At 45.1% G+C, this 16810-nt stretch overlaps 1 pseudogene; it reads right to left on the bottom strand.

The window, feature by feature from the left end:
- The window catches only part of LOC102482306 (keratin, type II cytoskeletal 8-like), a 34148-nt pseudogene that overhangs the window by 14984 nt on the left and 2354 nt on the right, over positions 1 to 16810 (bottom strand).

Here is a 16810-nt window from a genome sequence, read left to right as displayed (position 1 = left end):
TATTGTGTGTTGGCGTTCCTGCCAAACTTGCCAAGAGGGAAGATGTCTTGAACCTTCCTGACCCTATTGTGTCAAACACATCTCTCATGCACTTCTACTTTGTCTCAGTTCTTTTTGACAGTCAGGTCTGAGGTTAAGAAACTCTCCACAGGAAAAACCTCAAAACAGGGAGCATAACTTCCACTCACATCTGGAGCCATATATAGAAAACTGGGCTCAGGGATCAGCTGCTGGCTTTTCCAGACAGAAGGAAAGGATGTTTATCTCCTGACCTAAAAGCTGCCTCTCTTAGGTATCTGTTCTCACCTCTCCCTCACCTGAATGCTTGCTTTCCCTTTTGAAACACCCTCTCCCTTCTGGTGTTCAGAGTACTTGCATGGTCTGTCTCTGATTCCTAAGAACCTTCGAAATAGCTCCTCAGTCAAGCTGGTATCAGCAGGGCTCAGCTGTGATCTGAAGGCTGTGATCCTGCCTTCAGGCCCCACCTTGTGAAGACCAATGTTTTCACGACTAAGTAATATGGAATATTCTAAAACACTGAGACCCAGGACTCTAAATTTCCATGTGAGGCACAGATATGAGTTCAATTTTTAAAGCAGCCCAGGTCATTCTGATCTGCAGCCAACAATTCAGAACCACTGGGCTACATAATCTAACATCTGTTACATTTCATGATTCTAGGGATTGATAATGGATTATGAGGCACCATCCCCCCTTTCTTTCATTGAAAAACACCCTGGAAATATGATGATTAATCCTAGAGTAGTGAAGACCTACATCAATGGCTTAGCAGGTGTCTGAGCTTTTATGGTTTTGTTTTTGTTTTTTGTTAGAGATTTTTTTAAAGAGGTTTTTGCCTTAGGGCACATGTGCTGGGGGGTGACGGAGTGGTGGGGAAACAGAGGCAGTGAGAAGGAAAGTGAGAAATCACCCACACTGGTGTGACCAAGATGCAATCCTTTCTCCAGTCTACTCCTGGGATTTTGGGCATGCACACACACTCAGCGTGAGTTTCAAGCTACCGTGTCCAGGACTCGAACTGCGGCCAACTATGTGGGAGTCTAGCAACGTAACCCCTATGCCATCTGCTAGCCCCAGTCCTGTGGTGAGTTTTATGTGGTGGGCTGAATGGGAAAAAGAGCTGTGAACAACAACTAGCAGTGTCTTCCATGAGCAATGGTATGAGAGAAGCACTCAAAGTTTTTCTTCAACCTGTCTCAATCTAAAGAGAAGACCATGCCTAGTGATAGAACAGTACTATTCCTTGTTTCAGGTATACACTGCTGTGTAACAAGGCATTCTAAGTTGTAATGGCTTAAAATAACCACCATTTGCTCATGAGGGTGCAATTTGGACAGGATCTACAAGAGATGGCTCATCTCTTTCCCAAGAGTTAAGTAAGGAATCACAATTGGGACTGGAGGATTCAAGATGGCTCCACACTCCCATGTCTGGTGCCTTGGCTGAGGAGGCTGGAATGGCACGATAGGTCAACCAATCCCCTTCCCCAGCAAGGCAGTCAGACTTCCTTAGATGGTGGCTCAAGACTCAGAGAGTGAGAGTGGAAGCTGTCAGGGACAAGCTGTCCTCCTAAGGGACTCTAAGAGGAATTCTCTTGGCCAAAGCAAGGCAAGCCAGGTTCAAGAAGAAGAGAAATAGATTCCACTTCTTAATGTTGAAGACCCAACATGAACATCAGAGAGACAAAGAATAGCTGGTGGCCATCTTTGTAGACCATTTACCACAATCCCTTACCTCAGCCCATCTGACAAGTCATATTGTGTGTGTCCATTGTTCCCAAAATCACAACATAAAACAGATGGAGTATCTGATACTTCTGATTATCCATTCCTAATTTAAATTGTTCAATTATTAATATAACTACACACATAATATCTTCATAAACATAAATATTTATATCACTATCTTAGCCAATATCTAAATATTGTCAAATGTAATAATTTGTTAGACTATCTTCACCTGTGACATCAGTAAGAGGTCAGTGATTAAATTTTAACCCTGCAATCCCTTGAAGAGACTGTGCTTTGTTGTGTTTAAGACTATAATTGGGGAGTACTGAACAGTGGCACAGCAGTAAAATGTGAAGCTCTGAGAGGCTGACCACATGGGAAGGTTCTGAGTTCGTGTTTCATGACCTCCATGAGTATCCTGGGTACATGCATGTCCATGAATAGGGCTAGCTGAAGCTGGAGGTAGGGTGCTGCATCAAGTTCCTGTTGAAGGGACTGTATCTCTCTTCTCTCTCTCTCTCTCTCTCTCTCATGCATGTGCACAGTCATGGAATAAATAAATAAATATTAAGAAAAAAGAATGCAACTGGAAATAGAAAATTAAGAATATAATAGGGATATAATATTTTTCCCTTGGTACTCTCATCCTAAACCCAAACTGGCAGGTAAACAGTGTCCTGGGTATCAGTTTTAGGATATTGTGCACAGAAATTAAGTTAACAGCAGAAAGTGGAAGCAATGGCTCAAAACTCATTTCTTTCAGAAAATTACAACCCCAACCCTACTCCGACTTGCCCCCTTATGCTTATTTGTCTCCTTCTAGGGGGTGTGTATGGGGTGAGATCACACCACATGATCTCATTGGGAGGAGGGAAATCTTTATTTAAAAAGTACTCCTCAAATAGAACCTAGCCCCAGACTGTGTTCTTGAAACCATGTCAATAACAGAGTAACTGGGACCACACCTCCAATGGAAAGATTTACTACCAGTTGAGTTTTACTTGTTTTCACATTGTATTATAGTTCTACTGGTTAAAGTTCCAGAACAACTTTCTTTTGTTTTTTAAACTAAAACAAGACCTCAGGAATTTTTGAAACCACAAGACAATTCAAATGTGGGCTTCAGAGGAAGAGTTGACAGACTGCTTGTCCTCTGAAATTTACTGGGAAAAAATGACACGAATGATGTCATAGACATAACCACATAGACTGTACCCAATTATTTATCCAACAAGCATTTATTGAGCATTTTCTATGTTCTTGACATGGTGCTAAGCACTATGAAAATAGAGAAAAATAGGACTCTACTCTGCCTCTAGTAGCCCAAATTGAGGCGGTGAACACACACGCCCTATAGCAAAAACCTCTCTAAAAAAAAGAAAGAAATCTCCAAGTTCTATTCTGCTAGTCCTGGATCCAGAGGGCACTGTCATACAAAAGGAATAGCTGGGAACCAGCAGTTAGCGTAATGGCTATGTTGCTAGACTCCCATGTAGTCGACCGCGGTTCGCGTCCCGGACCCGGAGGCTTAAAACTCATGCCGGGTGCGTGTGCGTGCGTGCCCAAGATCCCAAGAGGAGAATGGAGGAGGAAGGGATTGTGGCGTGACCATTCCCTCTGGGGGGTGATTTCTCGCTTTCTGTCTGTCTGTCTCTCTCTGTCTTTCTGGCGAGCACACGTGCCCTATAGCGAAAACCTCTCCAAAAAAAAAAAAAAAAAAAAAAGGCATAGCTAAGGACACTTAGAATGCTGAGACTCCAGAGGAAGTAAGTATACCCATGGTGAAAATGGCACCGGAGTAGGAACCAATACACTTAAACTTAAGTCTCATCATTATCACAAAATCACAATGTGACTTGCGGGCCTTGGTGTCCTCACCCATAAAATAAAGGAAGAGTTTTTAAGATGATTTCTAGAGGGCCCATCCAGTTCTATCTTTCTCCACCTCTATCACTGTCTACATGTAACTTAATTATTTTAGTCAACTGCTGGTTTTGGCCATCACTGAGTGTCCAGTTCCATTCAAAACAGAGCTGAGTTGACAGACTGCACCATTAGAGCTGGAAGCTCACCATTCGGGACACAGTCTCAGGCATGTCTGTGTTCCAACCGAGTTCCTTTGTTCAGTTTAAGCTAACCTTGAAGCGTCCAGCTTTTCTATGCCCCACTGTGGGATTGGCTTTGTAGCCTGAAATGAGATATGTGTCTCCCTATTAATATCCTCACACTGTCTGAATGCATTTTAAAAGCTCACAGGGCTCAGCAACCTTTGGGCCTGTCTTTGTTATTGTTGGTTGGGGTCTTGCATACTTGACTTAAAAGTTAGCACCAAATGCAGTTTTATCTGATCAGGAAAGCACGAAATAGAAGAAATGGGTAAACTTCCTTTGCATAGCAGACACTCCCATATGTGTTTTTCATGCTGGAGATTTGCATTCACTTGAAAGAATGGCAGCCACTAGTTCTCACCAGGCAAAGTGAGTGCCAATGAGGTCATGGGGAGAGCAGTGGGCATTGCAAAAATGACAACACGTACTGAGTCTACCAGGCTCCAGAGAAGGGTTATAGGACAGAGGCCATGTTAACTGGATTTCCTAATCCTCTCCTATATTTACAAAGGGCTCTTTAATTTTCAAAGAAAATTTCTTACTTCATTCAATCATCATAGCACCTAGGAGTTGATGGTGACCAGGGCATAGTAATTATCTCTAGTGACAGGAAGATGAGATCTGATGAATGCCCAAGGTAAAAAGGAAAGGCAGGACTAGAATTCAGATCTCCTAAATCCTAGTCCAGTGCTCTTTTCTCTGCATGTGCTTCCATAAACCCTTGGATCCAAACATGAACTTTGTGAGGGCAGAGACTATTTTACTTATTAATGTGTTGCTATGGTCTGAATGTTTCCCCCCCCAAACTCATGTGTTGAAGTTGGTTGCTATTGTGATGGTAGTAAGAGGGTGGAAACTTAATCAACTATGGTATTTAGAGGAGGGACCTTTGGGAGGTAATTGGAGTTAGATAAGGTCATCATGGTGGGGCCCCCATGACTGAACAAGAGAGAGACACACAGACACTCTCTTTCCTTTTCACTAAATGATGCCCTGCACCACCTGAGGACTCTGCAGAGAGTTCCCTCCAAGAAGGTCTTCACCAGATATGGCCCCTCAATCTTAGATCTCTAGTATCATAAGCTGAATAAACCCTTATTCTTTATAAATGACCTAGTCCATGGTATTCAGTTATAGAAACAGAAAAACAGACTAAATTATGTGTCCTTGGGGCTTGGCATACAAATTTAAGAAATGTCTGTCAAATCACTTGAACTCTAGCTTGACTAATGAGGCAATAGCCTCTACTAATTTACTCAAGAAGGAAAAGAGGAAAGTTAAAGCTCTTACAATTCCTGCAAGACCCTGTATGATCTGGCCTTGGTTATCTCTTTAACCTCACCTTCTTCTGCTCCCCCCAGTGCTCATGTTACTTTGGCTATGCTGGATTTTTTGTTGTTTCTTAAATATGCCAGATGTACTTTCGCCTCAGGACCTTAACATTGGCCGTTCCTCCTGCCTGGAACACATTTCCCCAGATACCCTCATGGCTAACTTCCTTTCCCCCTCAAATCTAGGTTAACATCATCTTCTCTATAAGGCCTGGCCCAAACACCCTCTTTGAACATGTAACCTACCTCCCATTCTAGGATTTTCCACCACTCTTCCCCTGCTCTGTTTTATTATGGCATTTTTTGCCTTCTTTATACATTTCTTACTTTTTACTATTATTATTTATCACCTATCTATACTTAATAGACTATAAGCTCTATGAGGGTAGGGATTCTTAATTTATTTGATGTATCCCAAGGACCTAGAATAGTGTCTGCCACAGAGTAGACTCTCAATTAATATTGTTGAACAAATGAATGAATGAATGAATAGGTTTGCAAAATTACAACATATTTTTCATAGAGAGGCTTTCTTCCCAGTCTCTCCAGGTGTATATATGCTAAGCTGTGATATAATCGACTCTCTTGGTGCTATAGGGTTGTTGCTGAGCAGGAACTATTACGCTTTGAGGGAAGAAGCAGCAGCTGTAGCATTGTCACCAAACTAGAATCTTCTCCCACCAGGTGTAGGCCCTTTCACTCTAGATATAGTTCTTGTAAACAGAGGTAGAGGGGCAAGTAAAAAGCTCAGGAAGGCTCTTCCCTCATGGTAGGCATTCAGAGGGGCTCTCCTGTGTCAGAATCATTAAAAAAATAAAAATTAAAAAAAAAAAAACTATTACCAATATTGCTACACAGAGCAATTCTAGGGTCAGGATGTGACACTGGACCCACTTATGGGGCAGCACTGGGATTGGGATGGAAACTCAGGAGGTGTCTGATGGACAGGCACAGAGACCATAGGCATGACTTCTTCTAGACCAAGGGCAAGCAAGCACTGAGCTGTGAGGTGGGGATGGAGGAAGGTTCCCAGAAGTCATGGAACCTCACCAAGGATTCACATCTAGGTATGGGCAAGGTAGAAGCTGGCTTCTAGCACCCAGACATCTACATGGAGCAAGCTGGAGTCTCTGCCATTGGCAGCTGAGGTCCTTGGCTGGTTACCATGGCAGGATCCAGCAGGGAGAGGAGCTGGAGCTCAGGAACCAGGCTAGTGCCTCACTCAGTTATCAGAGGGTGGAACGAGCTGCTGAGTAGGACTTGTCTGGAGACATTTTGCACCTCTGACCTCATCCCAAGCCCGGCCTGGGAACTGAGGACCAAAAGAGCTGAAGAGGGAGAGCCAAGTGAGGGCGACATGGGGCAACCCAGATGAGGGGACAGAGAGGGACACAGAGCAGGGCAGCTGGGCTCAGACACCCCAGGAATCAAAAGGCTTCTTCCCTAAGAGGAATGACCAGTTCCTCTTCATTTAGCAAAACACTACAGAGAGAGGTTGTAGGGGCTTTCAGAGTTGGGGGTCAAACCCCAACCTCACCGTTTTAAAGCTACAGTTTCCTTACTCATTCCCCACAGGAGTGCTGAAATAACTGAAAGAGCACACTCGCTGGGCAAGCCTGCAACACGTGTCTTGTGTGCACACTGAGTAGGTGCTCACTGGGCTCCACCAGGCCCTCTGCAAAGATTAGGTCTCTGGCTTCTTCCTCCCTGCCCAACCATGGCCCAAACCCAGCAGGTTGGAAGGAAGGAGGCTGCATCATGGCCTTACAGCTGGGCTTCTCCCCCTTTCCCCCCATCACCACCCTCCCTGCCCAGGCAGAACTGGTTTATTTGAACTAAGCATTTAAACATAAATATGCAACATCCCTTCCCCTCTCCCAGCACTCAGCAGGAGGGAGCGTGTGTCCACCCCTGTCAGCTGCAGCAAGAGTGCCCGGTGCACTGAGATCCTATCTACATTGAAAAGAGCAGAAATATTAGACGCGGCTAAATAAGAAAACACAGATTATTGCTGGAGACCCCTAAGGCCTACTTTGTCTGTGCAATAGTTTGTTTTACTTTTCACAGAATTTATTTTGGCTGCAGCCAGATTGATGGTGATTATATCTGAAATCCCTCCCACATATCTGTCACATAAACACTTCGTTTAATTCAGGTTTGTAAAACTCTATGGGCCAACGGGGAGCAGCCTTTTGGATTAATTAGCAGACGCTAATGCTGACCATCTTGTCATATGGTCCACGGCTCAGAGGCTGAGGGTACAAGAGGGGACGGGCAGTCATATGGTCCACGGCTCAGAGGCTGAGGGTGGAAGAGGGGACGGGGCGGCCCTGGCTTTTATCAGGAGTTTGGTCCTTTTGGCGGGTAGAGGAAAAACCAAGGAAGAACTGCAGGGGAAAGAAGAAAGCTGCTTACTGTCCAGTCTGGCTGGGGAGATGGATTCCGGGCTGCAGAGTGGGCCAAAGGCGCATCTGGGCTCAGCCAGAGAGGGATATTCATAGGCATTTTGAAGTTGATACAAAATAAACGCCCAGCTTCCTCGGCATTTCTGTTGATAGCATCACTGGATCCGACACCTCCTGGGAAGGGGAAGGGCCTTAGGGGCATAGACTGGGGAAGGAGGCCCTTCTAGGGCAGCTGAGGGGGACTTAGGCTGGAGCCCTGGCAGTGGTGGCTCTGATTCGCCAAGACCCCCAGACCACCTGGCCCCTAGAGGCAGCCATGGCCCTGCCAGCATTGGGCAGGATTTCCTTCTGTCTGGTGGAGTGTGCCCTTAACAGTCTGCATATGCCCACCAGCTGTTGCTTTCACCACTGCAGGCCAAGACAAGAAGGGTATTATTTCCTCCCACCTTCTAATCTCCAGGTCTGCTAACTTCACAGATCTGCTCAGGCGACCGTTAACCCTTTAACTCAGTGCTTCTCCTGGCTGAATTCCCCTTTGCTCAGAAAAGTCTCTTTTATTCTCCCCATCCCATTTGCCTATCCCTTCAATATGGGGTTCCTTGGCTATGAGGCTGAGCTGAAGTTATGTGGTCCTTCACGGGGGATATCTGGTTCTTAAAGGCTTTATTACATCCTACTGCTTCGGAAGAGGTTGTTCAGTTTTTCAATGGTCCCAAGCCTGGGAGAAGCCTAAAAGAAGCCCAAGAATGAACATTTTTTTGAGTGCATGAAACTCTGGTCTTCATATGTACAGTCCCATTTCATACAAAAACCCAGCCAAAGAGGTATTTTTGAACCCCACTTCACAGATGAGGAATCTGGATAGAGAGGTAAATTAATTTGCAGGAGGTAAGCTATCTAAGAAGTAGCTTTAACAGCACCAAACCCCACGTGACTTGAATCCATGTTCTAATACAATCCTGTGCTTTCCTGAAAGACCCCATGACTGGAAGCTGGACTGCCCTACCCTTGTCTTTGCTATTCCACTAACTAGGATGACCCAGATCAAGTTCCTTTCCTCCCTGGGCTTCAGTCTCCTTCTGTGTAAAGGAGGGGTATGTACCACCTCCCCAAACCTCGTCTTTCAGGCCTGCTTGCCTTGATTCCACCTCCAAACAACCACAAGACCTGGACCATCCCCAACTGCTCAACCTGTGGAGGGACGGGAGGCCAAAACCCAGCCCGAACCATATCCAGTTACTAAGCAAACACTTGTCTTTCTTCCCCACTGAAACTGAACGTGCCTGTCTGTCGCTTGGGACTCTTGACCAAGAGAGCTCATTTTTAACCCTTTCACAACAGCTATTTTTTTCCACAGTGTGGAAAACACAAGGTACCAATCTGTCAGACCTAACTCCACTCAGACCTCACAGGGGACACTGTGAAATGAGAGAGATTCACAAGAGCCCAAGAAGGACATACCGTTTTTGGCCTAGCAGGTTCTAATTTTTCACTCCTGTTCTTTTTTGCAAATGTCCCTTTGAAAGCGTGATTATCTCACCCTCCTTTTTAAAACAAAGGATGCCATTGTTTAGAGGGCAAGAAAGGAGAGGCTGGTTTGGAGGGGAAAGAAAGGGTGGAGACAAGAGTTGGGGTGGGCTGTGTGCTCCCCAAGGTGGAACTGGGGCGCTGGGGTACCAGGGCTCCTGGGAATTCCCCACTCAATCAGCAGGCCCCAAGTCTGTGGGGAACTCCCCCATCTAAATACTTCAGAGTCTCCTGAACATTAACCCCTTATTCCTCATGACTTTCCTCTAGGAACAGAATTGGGGTTAAAGTTTTGTTCTCCTGCACTAATTTTTATTAGCTTGCAAGATTTTTAAAACTCCACCCTCAGCACTAAAAGCAAACAAAGAAAAAAGCAAACTGGGGGTGGGGTAGCACCATGATAACAGTGAAAATCCAAATTCCCAAACTCTGGGGTTCACCCCAGGATTAAGGATGTGATAGTCGAAGCCAGGAAATGGCGGAGCCTGAGCGTTGGCCTCGGCTCAGAGGCCTAATTGTCAGACTGTGTTTCCAGATGCAAGCTTTCTGCCTTTGGCACGGACTTTTTCTATAACAAACCCACTTTGGGGTCATTCATCAGTGCATAAATGCACACCTGGGAGGTAGGGGACAAGCCCCCATTTTTCTGGCTTTATAAATACAGAACTCAGGTTTCTCCAATTGACATCTGCAGAGGAATGATCGATTGGAGCACCTTCCACCACAGAACAATTTCAAATAAACGAGAGACGGCTGGTGTGGGCTTCAGCTCTCCATGCCCTGCAGAGGAAATAACCCTTCCCTTCCAGCCTCTTCCCTTTAGGTGAGCAAAAGAAAAGGCTCCAACACACTCAGAGGAGTCCCAGATTCAAGCTTTCTACCCAACAAGGTGGGGGCAGGAGCATGAAAACTCAGTTCCATTTGCTACCCAGCAAACAGTGGAAACTAGAAGTCCAAAACACAGAGTACTGAGGTCTCCAAGACCACTTGAGTACCAAAAAACACAAGTGGGTAAGATTTACTACTGGTGACTCCACAGTGTCCCTGGCAAGAGTGATCAAGGGCAACTTCAGCCTTTAGGCCAAGTAGGGGGTTGTCTAAAAGAAAATATTTGAGAAAACCAATTAGCACTGCTGCTGGATCTATAATATCATCTGCGTCCAATACCTGGAACAATACCAGCATTTCTGTGGGTTAACTGTTGCCTTATTTAGGTTTCTCTCTTGAGCAAATTCACAAGTGGGAGAATACATTGGGTCCCCTAGCATCTCAGAGTAAATAAGCCCAGCAAATTCCCTTCCAAACAGAACCGAAAGGAACTTTGGCATTTCTTCATTCATTCCTCCTTTACTCATTGAACAAAAACAAAAACTGATCCTTTCCTCCATGCCAGGTACAAAGCAAAACACACTAGGGACATAACAGTGAGCAGAAGCAGACCTGGCTCTACCTCCATGAGCCTACAGTCTATGTGGGAAGACAATCACAGTAACCCACACAGTCATCCAAAGAACAGGAAACTGGGACTGTGACAAGATAAGCAGCTCACCCTGAGAGCCCATGATGGGGTGGGGGGAAGTCAGGAAGGCTGCCCTGCCCCATGGAAGTGGTATTCCCCCGACTCCTGAGAATAAACACGGGAGGGAAGGCACTCCTGACAGATAACAGCATAGGCAAAGGCCCCTAGCCAGTGAGGTGAGCACTCCAAGAACACTGAAGGGAGCAGGGATGTCAATCCATTTTGTATCTCTGTAACAGCATATTCAGGGCTGGGTAATTTAGAAAGAAAATTAATTTACTTCTCAGTTTCCGGGGGCTGGGAAATCTAATGTCAAAGGCTGGCTTCTGGTGAGGGCCTTTTTGCTGCATCATCCCATGGCGGAAGGGGAAAGACAAGAAAACATGCATGTAAGAGAGGGAGAAAGGGAAAGGAAAGGGTCAAACTCAGACCTTCTATCAGGATCTCACTCCTGCAATAACTGACCCACTTCTGCCATAACCTCACTGACCCATTCATGAAGTCAGAGCCCTCTTAAAGGTCTATAAACACGGGAGGGAAGGCACTCCTGACAGATAACAGCATAGGCAAAGGCCCCTAGCCAGTGAGGTGAGCACTCCAAGAACACTGAAGGGAGCAGGGATGTCAATCCATTTTGTATCTCTGTAACAGCATATTCAGGGCTGGGTAATTTAGAAAGAAAATTAATTTACTTCTCAGTTTCCGGGGGCTGGGAAATCTAATGTCAAAGGCTGGCTTCTGGTGAGGGCCTTTTTGCTGCATCATCCCATGGCGGAAGGGGAAAGACAAGAAAACATGCATGTAAGAGAGGGAGAAAGGGAAAGGAAAGGGTCAAACTCAGACCTTCTATCAGGATCTCACTCCTGCAATAACTGACCCACTTCTGCCATAACCTCACTGACCCATTCATGAAGTCAGACACCTCTTAAAGGTCTCACCTCTTAAAGGTCTCACCTCTCAACACTGGGGGGTTGATTTCCAACACAAAAACTTTGGGGGATACATTCAAACCATAGCAAGTGGGTCTGGGACAGTGTTGATAGGCTGGTGAAAAGGAGTACCAAAAACAGAGATGAGAGAAAGGCGGCAAACATACCCACTCCTGTGGATAGGAAAGCTCCTGGCTGCACCAGGCTCCATTAGCAAGGGGCAAATGTGACAACATGTGTACAATGCTCTTGCAAAGGGACTAAAAGAACACCAGTGTTGGTGCCATGAGGCTGAGCTTGGAGCAAGAACAGGTCAAGTGTGACGAAGGTGCCAGGAGTTCCCGTGGATGCCTATGTTTTGCTATTGCTCCTGCCAGGTGTCTGGCTATATGCTGGTGAGTAGCTGGTACCCTCCCTCACCTGCAGAAAACTCCTGGCTCAGAGCTTTGTTCACTTCACTTATGATTCTCAAGAACTGCCAAAGAGAAGCACATACCTGGAATTACTGTGATAATGGCAGACCTGCTGCCCCCACCCCTGCTTACCTATCTACCACCTCAGGCGAACTAGAAGCATGTGCCCAATGTGACAGGCTGTTGTGGCCTCCAACTTAAATTGCCACGCGGCTTTCAGGGATTCCAAGAAAAGAGCCTGTTTGGAGAAACTTTATTCTCCAAACATTCACTAGTTCCACTTAGTCTTCCCCTCACCACCCTGGTCCTTCACTCTCAAAGCTCAAGAAAAATTCAGCAAGTGCCAGATGCCTGCTTGGTGTTGAAGGAGGCTAACAGGATGAAGAAGAGGAGGAGAAGGAGAAGTGGGGAAATGGAAGTCGGGGAGAAGGGGGAGAAGGAGGCAGCTCCTCAATCATCCTCCTCACTCCTCTCTCCCCAACACTCAAGCTCAAGTCTCCATCTCCTGTGGTTGTATAAGTGGAAGAGGAGGAAAGTCACCTTAACTGAGGTTCTAGAAAGAATCCAAGATATAGCAGAGATTCAGAGGGGTGGAGGGCACCTTACTATTGGCCAGACATGGTTCAAGTCTTCCTTATCCACTGATTCCAACACTCCTACCAGCTGATAATCAGGATCAAAACCTTTTTCATCCACATGGCTCCTGGTTTTGAAGATACTTTCACATATAGCATATTATATGAACTGTCCCCAAAGTCTACAGGTCCCCCCAAATTTTTCCTTTGATTTTTCTCAACTAGCATTAGTTTTAGCTGTCTCACCACTCCATCAATCCTAAACTTGTGAGAAAACAATGACTCCAAACACACTGCCTCCATTTCGTGACTAGCAACTCTCCCCCCATGCTGACCAGTTGCCTTCTTTAAGGTGGCCACAATGTCCAGGTTTCATTTCCAAGACCTTTTCTGAGTCTTCACTAGTTCTGCTGCATTTGTTCCTGTGACCAGTTTCCAATTCACCTCTGCCTCCTCCCAGTCTTCCTCCTCTCAGTCCTCCTCCAGTCCTCTTCCTCTCAGTCCACCTCCTCCCAGTCTATCTCTACCTCCTCCCAGTTTATCTGTCTCTTCTTCCTGATCCACCACCCCATACAGCTATCTCAACCTAACCCAGGGCTCCAATCTGAATCCACCTTTGATTTAAGAAAACATTACTGAATAAACGCAGTGACTCCTTAAACACATGTCATTACTCACAGACAACAGACACCAACACACGTACAAAAGATTATATATATATATATATATGTGTATATATATATATTCTGTCTCCAAATCATTTAAAATAAATGTTACCACAACTCAGCTCAGCTATGTAGACTTTTTTTTTTTTTCAATCAATATTGCCTGGGGCTAGCAAATAAGGAAGGAAATCACTGGGAAATGTATTATTCATGAGCTCTGCAGAGCGCTGATGCCTGGCAGTGATAAGAGTCCTGGAGTGAGCAGAGCTGCAGTCTGAGAGCTCCTATCAAGTCAATCTATCCCACTGGCTTCCTGTTTTCGGGAGCGAGGAGATCGGCTCTCATCACTTTCCTCTTCTCTTTCATTTAGGAGAGTGGGGCTGTGCACCTGTGGGAACTGAACTCCTCTTTCACTCAGGTCATGACATGAGGGGAACAGGATGGAGCAGGGGAAGGAGAGAACCAGATTCCCTTGAGGGACACTCTGATGAGAACTAATTAAAGTGTTGTCCTCTAGTTATTCAATTCACAGTTCTTTGACTAACCTTCCTGGGGGGGGGGTGTCCTTCTCAAATTTTGAGAGTTCTAATTGGTAAATGGAAATCATCATTGGACAGTCCCTCATGGAATTCTGGCTCTCAGAAATCTGAGCACAGGGCAAAGGTAGGGATGCCCTGGACACCTCATCAGTAAGCTTTCCTAGCAGAGACAGGCTGCTAAGCCTTGGGGAAGGAGAAACAGGAAAGGGAAATGTTGAGCCTGTGGGGCAGAGAATCTTGAACCTGACCTACAGAGCCTCAGCTAGCTCATTAAGTTACCTCAGGCAAGGTACCCTCCTCCACTTGGGCTTCTGAGCACCCCCTTTCTTCATTAAAGCAGAAAGTCAGGAGCCCACAGCATCAAGAAAAGAGACCAAGATTGCTTCTGAGATATAGCATGAACTAGTGCAGGAGACAAGAAAATTGAGGAGTAAGAAAAAACTGTGAGTGTTCACATTAAATTTCAAATCGCTAACAACACAAACACACGCATAACTTTATGCACCTGAGAAATGTGTATATGTAAATGAATACAAAGTTCCAGGGAGCACCAGCACTAGTTTATACGCCATCATGCATGCAGTGGCTGTGATACCCAGTTCTGTGTCCACAGCAGAAATATAGATCACTGAAAGAGATAAATGATGGATGGAGTCATTTCTAGCTCTGCTAAAACAGCTGCAATTGTATTTGTTGAGCCTCTGGAATAAGAGTCCCATATCTGATGTACTGGGTCATGAAGAAAGTCATGACACATTTTTGCATAGAAAAGTACATCATGACTTTCCTGATGACTTAATATTTTGTTCCAGATCCCTATCCCACTCTCTGACAGAACTCCTAGAAGGCTAGGTGGCTGGTGTATTGGGACAGCAGGGTCCACATCAGAGATCAATGGTGCCATATTTCAAAGGAAGGGGAATGGGCAGAACGAGCTCTAAGGGTGCAGTCCTCCAGCCTCCCAGGTGGAAAGCAGAAAGGAGCCAAAGTGGTGTCATCACCTTTTGGTCCTGACTGGACAGAAGTCCCAGGCAAGGGTCAGGGTAAGTCAGAATGCACATAAGGCAGAGCACGGGACAGAAAAGCTCACTCACCATTCTGCCAAGAATGAATCTGCACAGCCAACACAACCCCTCATAGAAAAATCAGACCACTTCTGTGATAAGTCTGAGTTCCAGACTCCATTCTTTTTCATGTTTATATTCTCATATATATACAGGGCTTTGAATGAGATTAACAAAGATGACAAATAGAAATTCTGTGGTCTCACTTACCAAATAGAGAAGAATCATTGCTTTTCCTTCATGAGGTTGACTATACTCAAGCACAGGCTCCTTAAGTGTGTGACAAAGTTCTTTCCAATGAACTACCTTTCTTCTTGCAATTTTATTACTATTAAGATGATGGTAGTTACCTGAGGAAATTCTTGCAGGAATCTTAAGCACATAATGATAGCTATAATGATACTCATTGGGCAATGATAAGAATATCTAAGAAACAAATACCTTTCACAAGGCTCATGCAGAGTTCTCTCCAGGAGACACACACCCTTTAGCCTCTGGCCTAGTTGTGGCATCTGGGAGGCAGAGCCTGGTGGTAAGGCCCAACAGCAGTAATATGTTATCAGCTGACAGCAGACAAATGCCAGGAAAATAGGTCTGCTGTCTGTTTTCTTTCTGGGTCATGAATCTGGGTCTAGTTCAAGTAGGGATAGAACACACCAACACTACCACAACAAAAGCCCTCCCTTACCTTAATAATTCCCAGAGTTCATCCTGTGTGACACTGGTATTAAAAAATCATCCCCAAAAATATCTATTTCAATGTTTCCAAAACTGGGGTTTCCCTGAACATTTTTATATCTTCCATGAACGAGAGAGAGAGACAGCAATTCCAACAGGGTCTAAATACCACAATTCACCACAACATCACCCAGCCTCTAATCATGGACACATACATGCCTGGTGTTCTTCGAGGGGTCTCTAGCCACAAACTGAGAACCCTCCTTCCTGTGTGGGTTAGTCTTGTAAAGCTTTGTGTTTTACTGCCATGCCACCATCCAACACCCTCAATCCTGAACTTCTGTTTTTGTTTTTTAGGGTTTTGCCCCAGGGTACGTGCACTCACCAGAGAGAGATAGAGGATAAGTGAGAAATCCCCAGGGGGGATGGCCCTGCTACAATCCCTTCTCCTCCAGTCTCCTCTTGGGATTTAGGACATGAATGCACATGCCCCTGGCATGATTTTCAAGCCTTTGGGTCTGGGACTTGAACCAAGTTTGGTTATGTGGGATCTAGTGCCTTAATCACTACACCATCTACTGATCCAATCTCAACATTTTTTTCTTAGAGATGTTAATTGGTAGGCTATATAAAAAGAATCTTTGGTCAAATTGGTTTGGAAAACATGGAACACATCCTGCATATATTCACAATGCACACTAAGATACTGAAGGTACTGAGGAGTATCACAGTAGATTAATCTTAACTTTGATTCATTCAACATTTAACAAACTTAGTTTGTTTTCCTCCCACAACACACCGATAACATAGAATGATGTTGTTCAGGTTAAATACATATCTACTTCCCCCCTCTTTATCTACCCCCACCCACCCCAACTTTCCCGTCACTGTTCCCAAACCCCCAACATAACTTTATCAAGATTTTTAAAAGGTTAGGTGAATGCCTAAATGAAGCCCTAGAATACCTGCTTGAATAAGGTAGCTCGTTAGCTGATGACTTAAAAAAAAAATAAAGAAGTATTTATTTCTTCCATGAGCAAGAAAGAGAGAGAGAAAGCACCTTGATGCCACAGGGCCTCAATGCTACAATCCACTCCCAAACTTAAGTCAGTCCCAGATCATGGGCAAGTATATGCCCCACGTACTCAAAGAGGTCTCCGGACATGATCTAGGAACCCTCCCAGGTAAGACTGCTTCACAGAACACTGAGTTTTACAGCTGTGTGTGTGGCTGATAATTTTAACTAAAACCCCAATTCTTCCTTGTTCCCTGTCTATACACGTTTTGCCACATAATTTTGCAGTCC

Source organism: Tupaia chinensis, unplaced genomic scaffold (assembly GCF_000334495.1).
Source record: "Tupaia chinensis unplaced genomic scaffold, TupChi_1.0 Scaffold000661_1, whole genome shotgun sequence".
NCBI lineage: Eukaryota > Metazoa > Chordata > Mammalia > Scandentia > Tupaiidae > Tupaia > Tupaia belangeri.
Note: the sequence above shows the minus strand (reverse complement) of the source record. Positions and strands in the feature narration are given on the sequence as shown.